This window comes from Leptonychotes weddellii, chromosome 4, assembly GCF_054177405.1.
Source record: "Leptonychotes weddellii isolate Sample4059 chromosome 4, ASM5417740v2, whole genome shotgun sequence".
Classification (NCBI taxonomy): domain Eukaryota; kingdom Metazoa; phylum Chordata; class Mammalia; order Carnivora; family Phocidae; genus Leptonychotes; species Leptonychotes weddellii.
Window position 1 is genome coordinate 80,841,893 of NC_138372.1, and position 10,617 is coordinate 80,852,509.

At 35.9% G+C, this 10,617-nt stretch overlaps 1 pseudogene; it reads left to right on the forward strand.

Moving 5' to 3' along the window:
• The first annotated feature begins 240 nt into the window (after window positions 1-240).
• On the forward strand, window positions 241-1,322 carry LOC102728485 (pre-mRNA-splicing regulator WTAP-like; annotated as a pseudogene).
• The last annotated feature ends 9,295 nt before the right edge of the window (window positions 1,323-10,617 follow it).

The window sequence follows — 10,617 nt, forward strand, 5'->3', positions numbered from 1 at the left end:
CCCTCTAAAACAAGAAAATATGGTAAAAGAACTATAATTACAGAATTGTAGCTAAAGCCACAAAACAAAATAAAAAACCTACCAAGAGAAATTATTAATCTTCATTAAGACAACAGTCTATAATGCTTTAATTTGGAGCAATTCAAATACCCCCTCTCTCTCTAAGTAATCTGAATAGATCTATAAAAAGTAAAGAGTTTCAATTAGTAAAAGAGAGAGAGAAAGAGCCGAAGAGGAGAGGTAGAGAGAGAGAAATCCAGGCACAAATGACTTCACTAATAAACTCCTCCAAACATGTTTTGAAAGACTTGATAGGAATCCTTCACAAACTCTTCCAAAAAAGATTACACTTCTTAAATCATTCTACGAGGTCACTATTACTGTGATGTGAAAATCAGGCAAACATATTACAAGAAAACTACAAGCGTCATTTTGTGGTGGTGAGACCACAAATAAAGGAGAGCACAGGGCTGTGGAGGGAGGAGGAGGAGTGTGGGGTGGAGTGCTCTGGAGGCCTGGGCAGTGATCCAGCAGCTTGGCCTTGGCCTATGTGAGTGTGGGTGGCAACCACCCTCTGAAAAGGATTAAGATTCAAGATGACCAAGGAGAAACCTCTTCCCAAAAAGTTTCCACTGAGTGAAACAGACTTCAAAGTTATAGCACATGCTGAGTTAATTTGAAGATGGAAACAATGTGAAGCATATGAAGCATATAACCAAGCTTCGGAGGGCAAGTACACAGATCGTAATTAATGATGCAATAGGTTTAAGGGAGTCTGAAGAAAAACTAAACAAGAGTCTGCGCACAGGGAAGACATCCTTGTAATGCAACCAGCAACCAAGGAGCAAGAGATGAAAGAGTGTGCTACTCAAATCAAGTACCTCAAGCAAATCCAGCAGCCTAGTGTTGCCCAACTGAGATCAACAATAGCAGACCCAGTGATCAACTTGTTTTTTTTCTAAAAATGAAAGGTGAACTATGATAGACTAAAGTCAAACTGGAGCAAACCCCAAATGAACTGAGTGCCTGGAGGTTTACATCTGATAGGTGAACAAATCGTACTCCCCAGTCAAGACTTCCCTGATAGTTCCACTAGGAGAAAGTTCTGGTGAGACAGCCACGTACTGGTTTCCACACCAAGACTTAGACTTTTTGAGCCAAAAAAAGCCACTTTTTACACTATCCGGCTTGTAACGGTTAATATAAAACTTCCCAAATGAAACTTATGCTTTAGCTTTTTTCTCTTCCCCTCCCCCTGCTTCCAAGGCCTGATGGCATGGGACTATTCCAAAGTGGCTGCCTCTGAAAAATTGCCATTCTAAAACTTGTAGACACTTGAGAAATGTTTCTGTTTGAAGAAAAGAGAGGGGGAAATGGAAATATCATGTGTGTGGCACACTGTGTCTTCAGTTTGGAGGAAGGAAAACCTACAGATTTAATATCATGAATTGAACTTGTAAAATTCCAGTAAAATGTAAAAACAGGATACCCATCACTCTTAACCTTGAGCATAGTGACTTAGAGACACTGTATGTCAATGTTACCAATAAAACTGTGATTGTTGTTGAACCTCTCAGTCAAAACTCAAATGAGGTGAATTTTGCCTTAAAAGTGTTTATTTACTAAGAACCAATTTAATAGCCATGAATCAAATAGTAGATGTCAGTACAGGTAGTTCCCATATTTAACCACTTAGTTTGGGGCTTTATATAAGTGATTGAGCCTTAAATCCATGTGGTTTTAATCAATGGTTTGTTCTTTGAATGGTTGCTAATGCTGTAGATGATCTTATCAAGGACTGTACAAACATAAAGATATCGTATCAAACTTCAGGTTGAAACTGTTGGAAGCACTAGAAACACTCATTTCACTACTAGATTGTATAAGGATATTGGCTGTGATGAGCAACTCACTGCATTATTTTTTTTTCAGTAGTTAAATTAAATCCCCATTCCATTCAGTAGGCACATTTTTGAAAGAGCATTGTTGTTGGTATTAACAGGGGAATGTGTTTCCTTCATTGTATTTGGGACTTTTGTATTGCACTCTTTAAAAAAGAAAGATTTTATTTATGTGAGAGAGAGAGCATGAGCAGGGGGAGGGGCCGAGGGAGAAGCAGACTCCCCACTGAGCATGAAGCCAAACTACACAGGGCTCAATCCTAGGGCCTGAACCTAAGGCAGATGCTTAACCAACCTAGCCACCCAGGCACCCCTGTATTACACTCTTGATATTAAATTAAATGTGCCTTGAAAAAAATATTACAAGAAAACTACAGAGCAATAGCCTTTATGATTATAAGTGTAGAATATCCTCAGTAAAATGCTGACAGACTGAATCTAGCAACATATGAAAGGATTGTACACCATGGTTAAGTGGAGTGTATCCCAGAAATGTAGGTAGATTTAAGATACAAAAATCAATCAATGTAATCTTGTATAAGAATAGAATACATGATAAAAGCTATGTGATTATCTCAACAGATAGGGGGAAAGCATTTGAAAAGTTCTACACCTTTTCATGATAAAACTATTTAACATCTAGAAATATGTGGGAATCCTCTAAGTCTGAGAAAGTAAAACATTCACAACTAACAGGATATTTAATGAAGAAAGACTGAATGTTTCCTCTTAAAATCAGGAACAAGAAAATTATATCCATTTTTACCACTTCTACTTAATACTTTACTGAAGATTCTAGCCACGGCAATTAGATAAGAAAAAAAAGATAAAATGTATCCAGATTATAAAGAAAGAAGTAAAATTATTTTTATTTGTAAGTGACCCAATCTTGGATATAGAAAATCCAAAGGAATACAAACACACATACACACACACACACACACACACACATATACACACACTTTATCTGAACTAATAATGGGATTCAGCAATGTGGCAATATCCAAGATCAATTTACAAAAGCCAACTGTGTTTTGTTTTTTTTTAAAGATTTTTTTTATTTATTCATGAGAGACAGAGAGAGAGAGAGAGGCAGAGGGAGAAGCAGGCTCCCAAGGAGCAGGGAGCCCAATGCGGGACTCGATCCCAGGACCCTGGGATCATGACCTGAGCCGAAGGCAGCCGCTTAACCATCTGAGCCACCCAGGTGCCCGCCAACTGTGTTTTTATATACCAGTAATGAATGATCTGGTCATGAAACAAGGAAACAACTTAATTCATAACAACAACAACAAATTAATAACTAGGAATAATTTTAACAGAAGAAATACTAGATTCATACACTGAAAATTTCAAAGCACACTGAGACAAATTAAAGATCAAAAACATCCCATGTTTCAAGACTTAATATTGTTAAAATGGCAATATTCCCCCAAATTGATGTATAGAGTCAATATAATTCCCATGTAATTCCTGCTAGTGTTTTGCAGAAATTGGAAAACTAATCTTAAAGTTTATGTGGAAATTCATAGGGTCCAGAATAACTAAGACTATCTTAAAAAAAAAATAAAAGAACAAAGTTGGAGGATTCACATTTCAATTGACACTATAAAGCTACTGTAACCAAGGCAGTGTTACACTGGCAAAGAACAGACATATGGATCATAAAGTAGAATTAAGAGTCAAGAAATACATCCTATATTTATGGCCAATTGATTTTTGACAGAGGTGCCAAGACAATTCAATGGGGAAAATAGTTTTTTCAACAAATGGTGCTGGACAACTAGATATCCACATGCATAACAATGAATGTGGACTCATGCTTCACACAATACACAAAAATGAGCTCAAAGTGGATCATAGACTTCAGTGTAACAGTTAAATATGAAAAATTCTACAAGAAAGCATAAAAGTAAACATCTGTGATCTTGAGTTAGGCCATAGTTTCTAATGTATGCCACCAACTGCAAAAGTGACAAAAGAAAAACATAAGTAAGTAATTCTTTTTTTTTTAAAGATTTTATTTATTTATTTGAGAGAGAGAATGAGAGACAGAGAGCATGAGAGGGAGGAGGGTTAGAGGGAGAAGCAGACTCCCTGCCGAGCAGGGAGCCCGATGCGGGACTCGATCCCGGGACTCCAGGATCATGACCTGAGCCGAAGGCAGTCGCTTAACCAACTGAGCCACCCAGGCGCCCCATAAGTAAGTAATTCTTAACACTCTATAATAAAAAGACAAATGACCCAATTATAAAATAAAATGGACAAAGAATTTGAATCAACAGTTCTTCAAATAAAATATGTAAATAGCCTATTTCATTCAGCATAATGTCTCCAAGTTCCAACTCTGTAGCACATGTAGGAATGTCTTTCATTATAGAGGCTGAATAATATTCCATTGTGTGTGTATATACCGCATGTCATTTATTCATTCATCTCTTGAATGGATAAATCACGTGGGTTGTTTCCATCTTTTGTATATTTTGAATAATGCTTCTATGAATAAGAATGTGTTAATATCTGTCAAGATCCCACTTTCAGTATCTGCCTTTGGCTCAGGTCATGATTCCAGGTCTGCATTAGGCTCCCTGCTCAGCGGGGAGTCTGCTTCTCCCTCTCCCTCTGCCTGCCGCTCTGCCTACTTGTGCTCTCTCTCTCTCTGTCAAATAAATATATAAAACCTTTTTAAAAAGATCCTGTTTTCAATTTTGGGGAGCATATAACCAGAAGTGGAATTGCTGTACCATATGTTAATTATATGTTTAATTTTCTTTTTTTTTTAAAGATTTTATTTTTATTTATTTGAGACAGAGAGAATGAGATACAGAGAGCATGAGAGGGAGGAGGGTCAGAGGGAGAAGCAGACTCCCTGCCGAGCAGGGAGCCCGATGCGGGACTCGATCCCGGGACTCCAGGATCATGACCTGAGCCGAAGGCAGTCGCTCACCCAACTGAGCCACCCAGGCGCCCCTATATGTTTAATTTTCTAAGGAACCACCATACTGTTTTCCATAGTCTGTTCAGGAAGCTATAGCAAAACACCATAAACAGGGTGGCTTAAATAACAGACATTTATATCTCATAATTCTGAAGGCTAAATCCAGGATCAAGGTGCTGGCCAATTTGGTGTCTAATGAGGGTCAGCTTCCTAGTTCATTGATGGAATGTGTCATCACATGCCAGAAGGGAAAAGACACCTCTCTGGGGTCTCTTTTATATGGGCACTAATCACATTAATGAGGGCTCAACAAACACTCATCGAGCAATCTTTGTTAAAAATGATCTTATACTATAATAGTAGTAGAAACTGGTTCTCAAAAATATGTGTCTATAACACCATAATAGTTGAATTATATGGAAGGGGAACTATATAGAAATTTTAACAGATACCAAATAATAGTGATGATGATGATGATGATATGGCTTCTGGTGACTTAAAGCTTAGATTGGATAAAACACATTGCATGTTTAAAAGCAAAGGGAAGCAAATGTAATCAACTCACCGACAACCAGTAATACCTTTGATATTTATTATTCTTCATAAATTAAACAGAAGAAACAAAAGTATATTTTGGAGATTTATTTTTTAAAGGTTTTATTTATTTGAGAGAGAAAGAAAGAGCACACAAGCAAGGGGGAGGAAAAGAGGGAGAGGGAGAAGCAGACTCCCCACTGAGCAGGGAGCCCGATGCGGGGCTTAATCCCAGGAACCGAGATCATGACCAGAGCAGAAGGCAGACACTTAACTGACTGAGCCACCCAGGCGCCCTATTTTGGAGATTTAATTTAAAATATGTCCAATCAAGACATCAAGGTAAGTATATACAACATAAAGCATTATGTGGAAATGGCAAATATTAGATAGGACTCAGCAGGTGCTGAACTCAATGGCAGTATGGCAGTATAAATAGTTTGCCTATATAGTGTATTTTCTCCACATGCAGTGCTAACTTTCCCTCACCGGGCCCCACAAGGAAATATTTGAACCAAGTACCACAGATTGCAATAGCATCTACCAGGAGCGTATTGTTGCTTTATTACATCTTAATTCAAGGGAAAGGGAATCTTCCTACTGGAGAAAACTTTAAGTGGTACATCTAGGCACTCAGTTTGAAAGGCAGAAGAGATGATCTCATGACACTGATGCTCACACAGTTCATCGCATCCAGATGTTCAGGCACTTAGAAATGATCAGATTGGAGGAGTGGTGAAAATACATCTATCAAACAGCTCATTGGGATAAGCTTCTCAAAAAAAAAAAAAATCCTTGAATTAAAGAGCTTTAAATCTAAAAAAAGCAACTGAACATAAAAACTAACCAAATGGACAAAAAAACCTGTCATGGCATGGGATGTTCTTGCTATTCAAATAGACAAGGTGACCATTATGTGGATGTCAGATAACTTCTTTTTGCAGCTGAAGGGCTAACTGAGGGCAAAGAGAAAATGGAAAACATTATAAATATCAGCCATAATTCTGTGATAGCTATCCACATTTTTTAATAAATATATGCATTTATGCCAATTTTGTTTCTCCTTCTCTATTTCTGCTATCACTTTATATAAGAATTACATGGGTGGTAGCTTTATAAATTATGCTTGAGGTTACTGATTATCAAAGAGGAATTGTAACTAAAAGGAAGAAGAATGAATGTCACTCAGATATGGAATGATGAGTTGATATCTTTGAAGGTTTTTCCATCTGGTAAGGGGACAATAACCTTTCCATTTTAAGAGATATATTTGCCCATATTAGCTAAAAACATGTTATTGTCTTGAAATTTAAGGATAGATATTAAGATGGACTATCTTGGGTATGATGAACTGGCAGTAAGCATCTTTCTAGTAGTCTAGTAGACCTTTCTATAAAGAATAGACTGGAAAGTTGGAAACTACTTTCCAACTCCCTTTTAATTTGGGTTAATGATGTGAATTGTGCTCTGCCAATTAAGTTGGCAGTCAGCATTTCGAAGCTAGATTTTAATTGGCTTCTCATATTTCTGGTTTATGGAAGCCAAAGTCAGAATATTGAGTGACATGAGGAAGGAAGAGCTAGAGCATTTCTCCCTATCTCTAACAGCTAACACAACTTCTCCATGGCTCCCACTCCAAAATGGAATGCCCACCATGGATCCTGGATAACTATGGTCTCTAAACTCTGGTGACATTTCCTCTTTGTTTTATCTTTCCTTAATAAGAATAAGAGTGTTTCTTGGTCTTTAATCTTGGGAGTTGGGGAAGGGATCACTATTTACCTTTGGCTTCTCAGAAAACAAATTGTCTTCATTAAATTCCCTCTGTTTAAATTCTTAGGTTGGTTTTTGTGATCTGGGTAACTGACTGAAATACTCTGGACATTTCTTCTCTCAAACAAAGTCTTGTAGATAGAATTATCACTAGAAGTTACTACGGTAGACTCAGTGTTTGCTGTCCAGTCAAAGTTTCATTTATATCAAGAATCTGTGGAGCTAGCTGACCTCAGCATTCTGGGTATCTACTCACCATTTTGTTGATGTTGGCCTACAGTTGTGTCAGTGGCTTTTTGGTTCCAATTTCCAGAGATACAGGGATGCAGCTAAGATAATATGTTCTCAAACTCCCTATTTCCAGACGTGATCTGTGATTTCATAAACATTTCCATTTTCTGCTAACAGAACAAAACAACGACAAAAAACCTAAAGTGGACTGTCTTCCTATACAGAACCTTAACTGATACAACCTGAGTGTTTAAAAGTATAAAATTCAGCTTAGGTTAGATATTACATTTTTAACAACATTTTAAAACATTTTGCCTTTTTATCTGTTCCATTTTGAATCATAATTTATAAAAGAACTAGTGTTAACATTTTATTAAATTTATGAGAAGCATTTCTTACAATATTAAATATTCTTTTCTTTTTTTAAAAAAAGCTTTTCTAGCTATTTATAAGCCTTCAAGAGTTTCATAAACCCTGGATTGATTAAACAAATAAAAACTAAACCCTAACTTGAAAACCAATTTCAAGTGGTTATGTTGTCATGAATTTAAAATTATATTGTGAAAACAACTTTTCTCAAGTTTATCCAATAACTTGAAATATCTAACAACACGAGAGGTTTAAAGTTAAAAGAAATCCAGTTTCTTTTGGAAAGTTTTTTTTTTTCCATGTTGTATGGGATCCCAGAATTAAAATGTTAATGCATATTATTATATTTTCATTTGTATTTTAATTCAGCAAACATTTCTTTTAATCATAGTGGTGTCACCAGTAGTACAATGTAATCTGGAAAACTGAGCTGTCTTGTTGATCTGAATTAATAAATTTTCTTAATGCTAATTATTACCCTTTACCAATAGATTTCAAACACCACACAGTATATATTACTAATCAGAAAATACTGAAGAACAGGTTACAATGTGTAGAAAATCAAAATGAGACATGGCAACTTTGTAAGAGAAGGATTTAAACTCTAAGATTTCTTTATATAATACACACAGGCACAGAGAGTCAGGCATTACCTATCTATCTATATAGAGAGATTTGGATCTCTCTATATGGATAGATATAGTTGGATGGATCTATGGAGAAACACCTTTAAGTATTCTTGGAATGGGCATTTTTATACGAGCTTAATGATGCAAAGCATGTATTCAGTCCATTGTAATAAGTCAGTTGGCATTTTCACAAAAATTGGTAAATTTTAATTACTACAGCAATTAAGAGGATCTTAGAAAATACTTATAATGAGCGGAAGTCGTATTTTTTTGTTACCCTGGAGCTTTTAGGCACCTGCCGTATGTTGCCTTTAATAATTGCTACAGTTGCCTTCTCTATGCAATGTAAGTACTTATTAAGTTACAGTGGCTTACACAATACATTCAACTGTAACCAATATATATTTGAAAATGTCTCTATTTTTCCTTTTTCATTTCATTTGAAGATGCTCTTCCTCCCTTAGGAGAAAAAAAAGATCAAAGAGATAGTCAAAATCATATGGGAAATAATGTAAACAAACAAACAAACAAACAAAAACAACCATACTGAAGTAGAAATCAGAAAGCCTAGATATTAAGAAGCCTTTATCTCTGTGGTTTGTGATTTGGGAAATAACATTTAACCTGTTTCAAACTGTATCTCCTTTGGCTCAAGTAGGTTAACAGGTATGATTTCTTCTCATGTACATCATAAGCATGAATTATAGTGGAAAAGTGAAAGATGAAGAAAAGACTGCATGTCAACAATACATAAAGCACAAAATGAAATACAAATTTAAAGCATTTCATCACTCTTCTTCCAAGATAGTTTTGAAAGCAAAGAGACATTAACAATTTGCACAATACTTCTCATGGTCAAGAGAAATACCAAGAACTTCTCTTGCAATAGAGGTTCAGCAGCTGTGGGGAAAAAGGATGACACATCCTATTGCTTTTGCTCTCAAATTCTTCTGCCTAGCACATGAAGAGAAGATACCCATCCTCTGTCCTTGTTTCTGCACTTACCTGAGGCTCTAATGCTTTTAGGAGACAGAAACCTATTTTTATTGCAGACATTTAGTAGCATTAATTGGAGGAATATTATATACACCCATCTATAGACACACTAAATTTTAAGGCTTATCAAAGGATGCACCAAGTCTTATTTATCTTTGTATATACAGAATTTTAAAATAGAGCCTAGTTTATAAAACATGCCAAATGGATGTTTTTCAAAGAGAACAGCAATTGTGGAGTAAAACTTACATCTCAGAAATTCCAGTTGTTAGAATAATGCTATTGATTTTATGTTCTTCACTTGTTTAATATTGTCCTAGTACATTTTCCTACAAGGGAAAGTGGTAGGTATAAGAGTAAGAAAAACTTTTAAGGATATGAATATATTTTTCTCCAGGAAGCCTGGGCTCTATGTACACTGTACAAAAGTGTCTATTTCCACACGTATTCCACATTCATCAACATTGATGATCAGTTTTATTGCTTTTTTTTTAAGATTTTATTTATTTATTTGAGAGAGAGAGAGAATGAGAGAGAGAGCACATGTGAGGGTGGAGGGTCAAAGGGAGAAGCAGACTCCCTGCCGAGCAGGGAGCCCGATGCGGGACTCAATCCAGGGACTCTAGGATCATGACCAGTTAAGCGACTGCCTAACCGACTGAGCCACCCAGGCGCCCCAGTTTTATTGCTTTTTATTATAAAAATCTGCAGAGCACAAAACTGTTTGCTCTTGTTTGATTTGCATTTGTTTTGTTATTGGAAATGTTAAGTATTTTACTAGTATAAATAATGACCTTTTATGTTTCTTATTTCATAACTTGCCTAATGACATTATATTAAATCAATGATATTTTATATTCTAATTCATATAACTGTCATCTTTACATATTTAAGATGTAAAAACTTTTTATCTCCATCTTGACAGCAACCTGATGAAAATCCCAAACCAGAACTCTAAACCATTCCTAGATTCTTGAATCCATGAAAAGGTATGAGACAATAAATACAATCAGTCCTCATTTTGCATGGTTCTAATATGCACAAATATCATTTACTGTTGTTTAGTTAAATAACACTAGTCCCCCAACATCACTGTCCCAATTACAGTTACCATAGTCCATTAATATGAGTAAATACAGAATGTATACACTTTGCTGTTAGCTCTTTGGTCCATAAATCTCTATGTAAATACAAAAGATGCTATCACTTTCAGTGATTAATCATCAGTTTTTTCAGTCTGCTACTG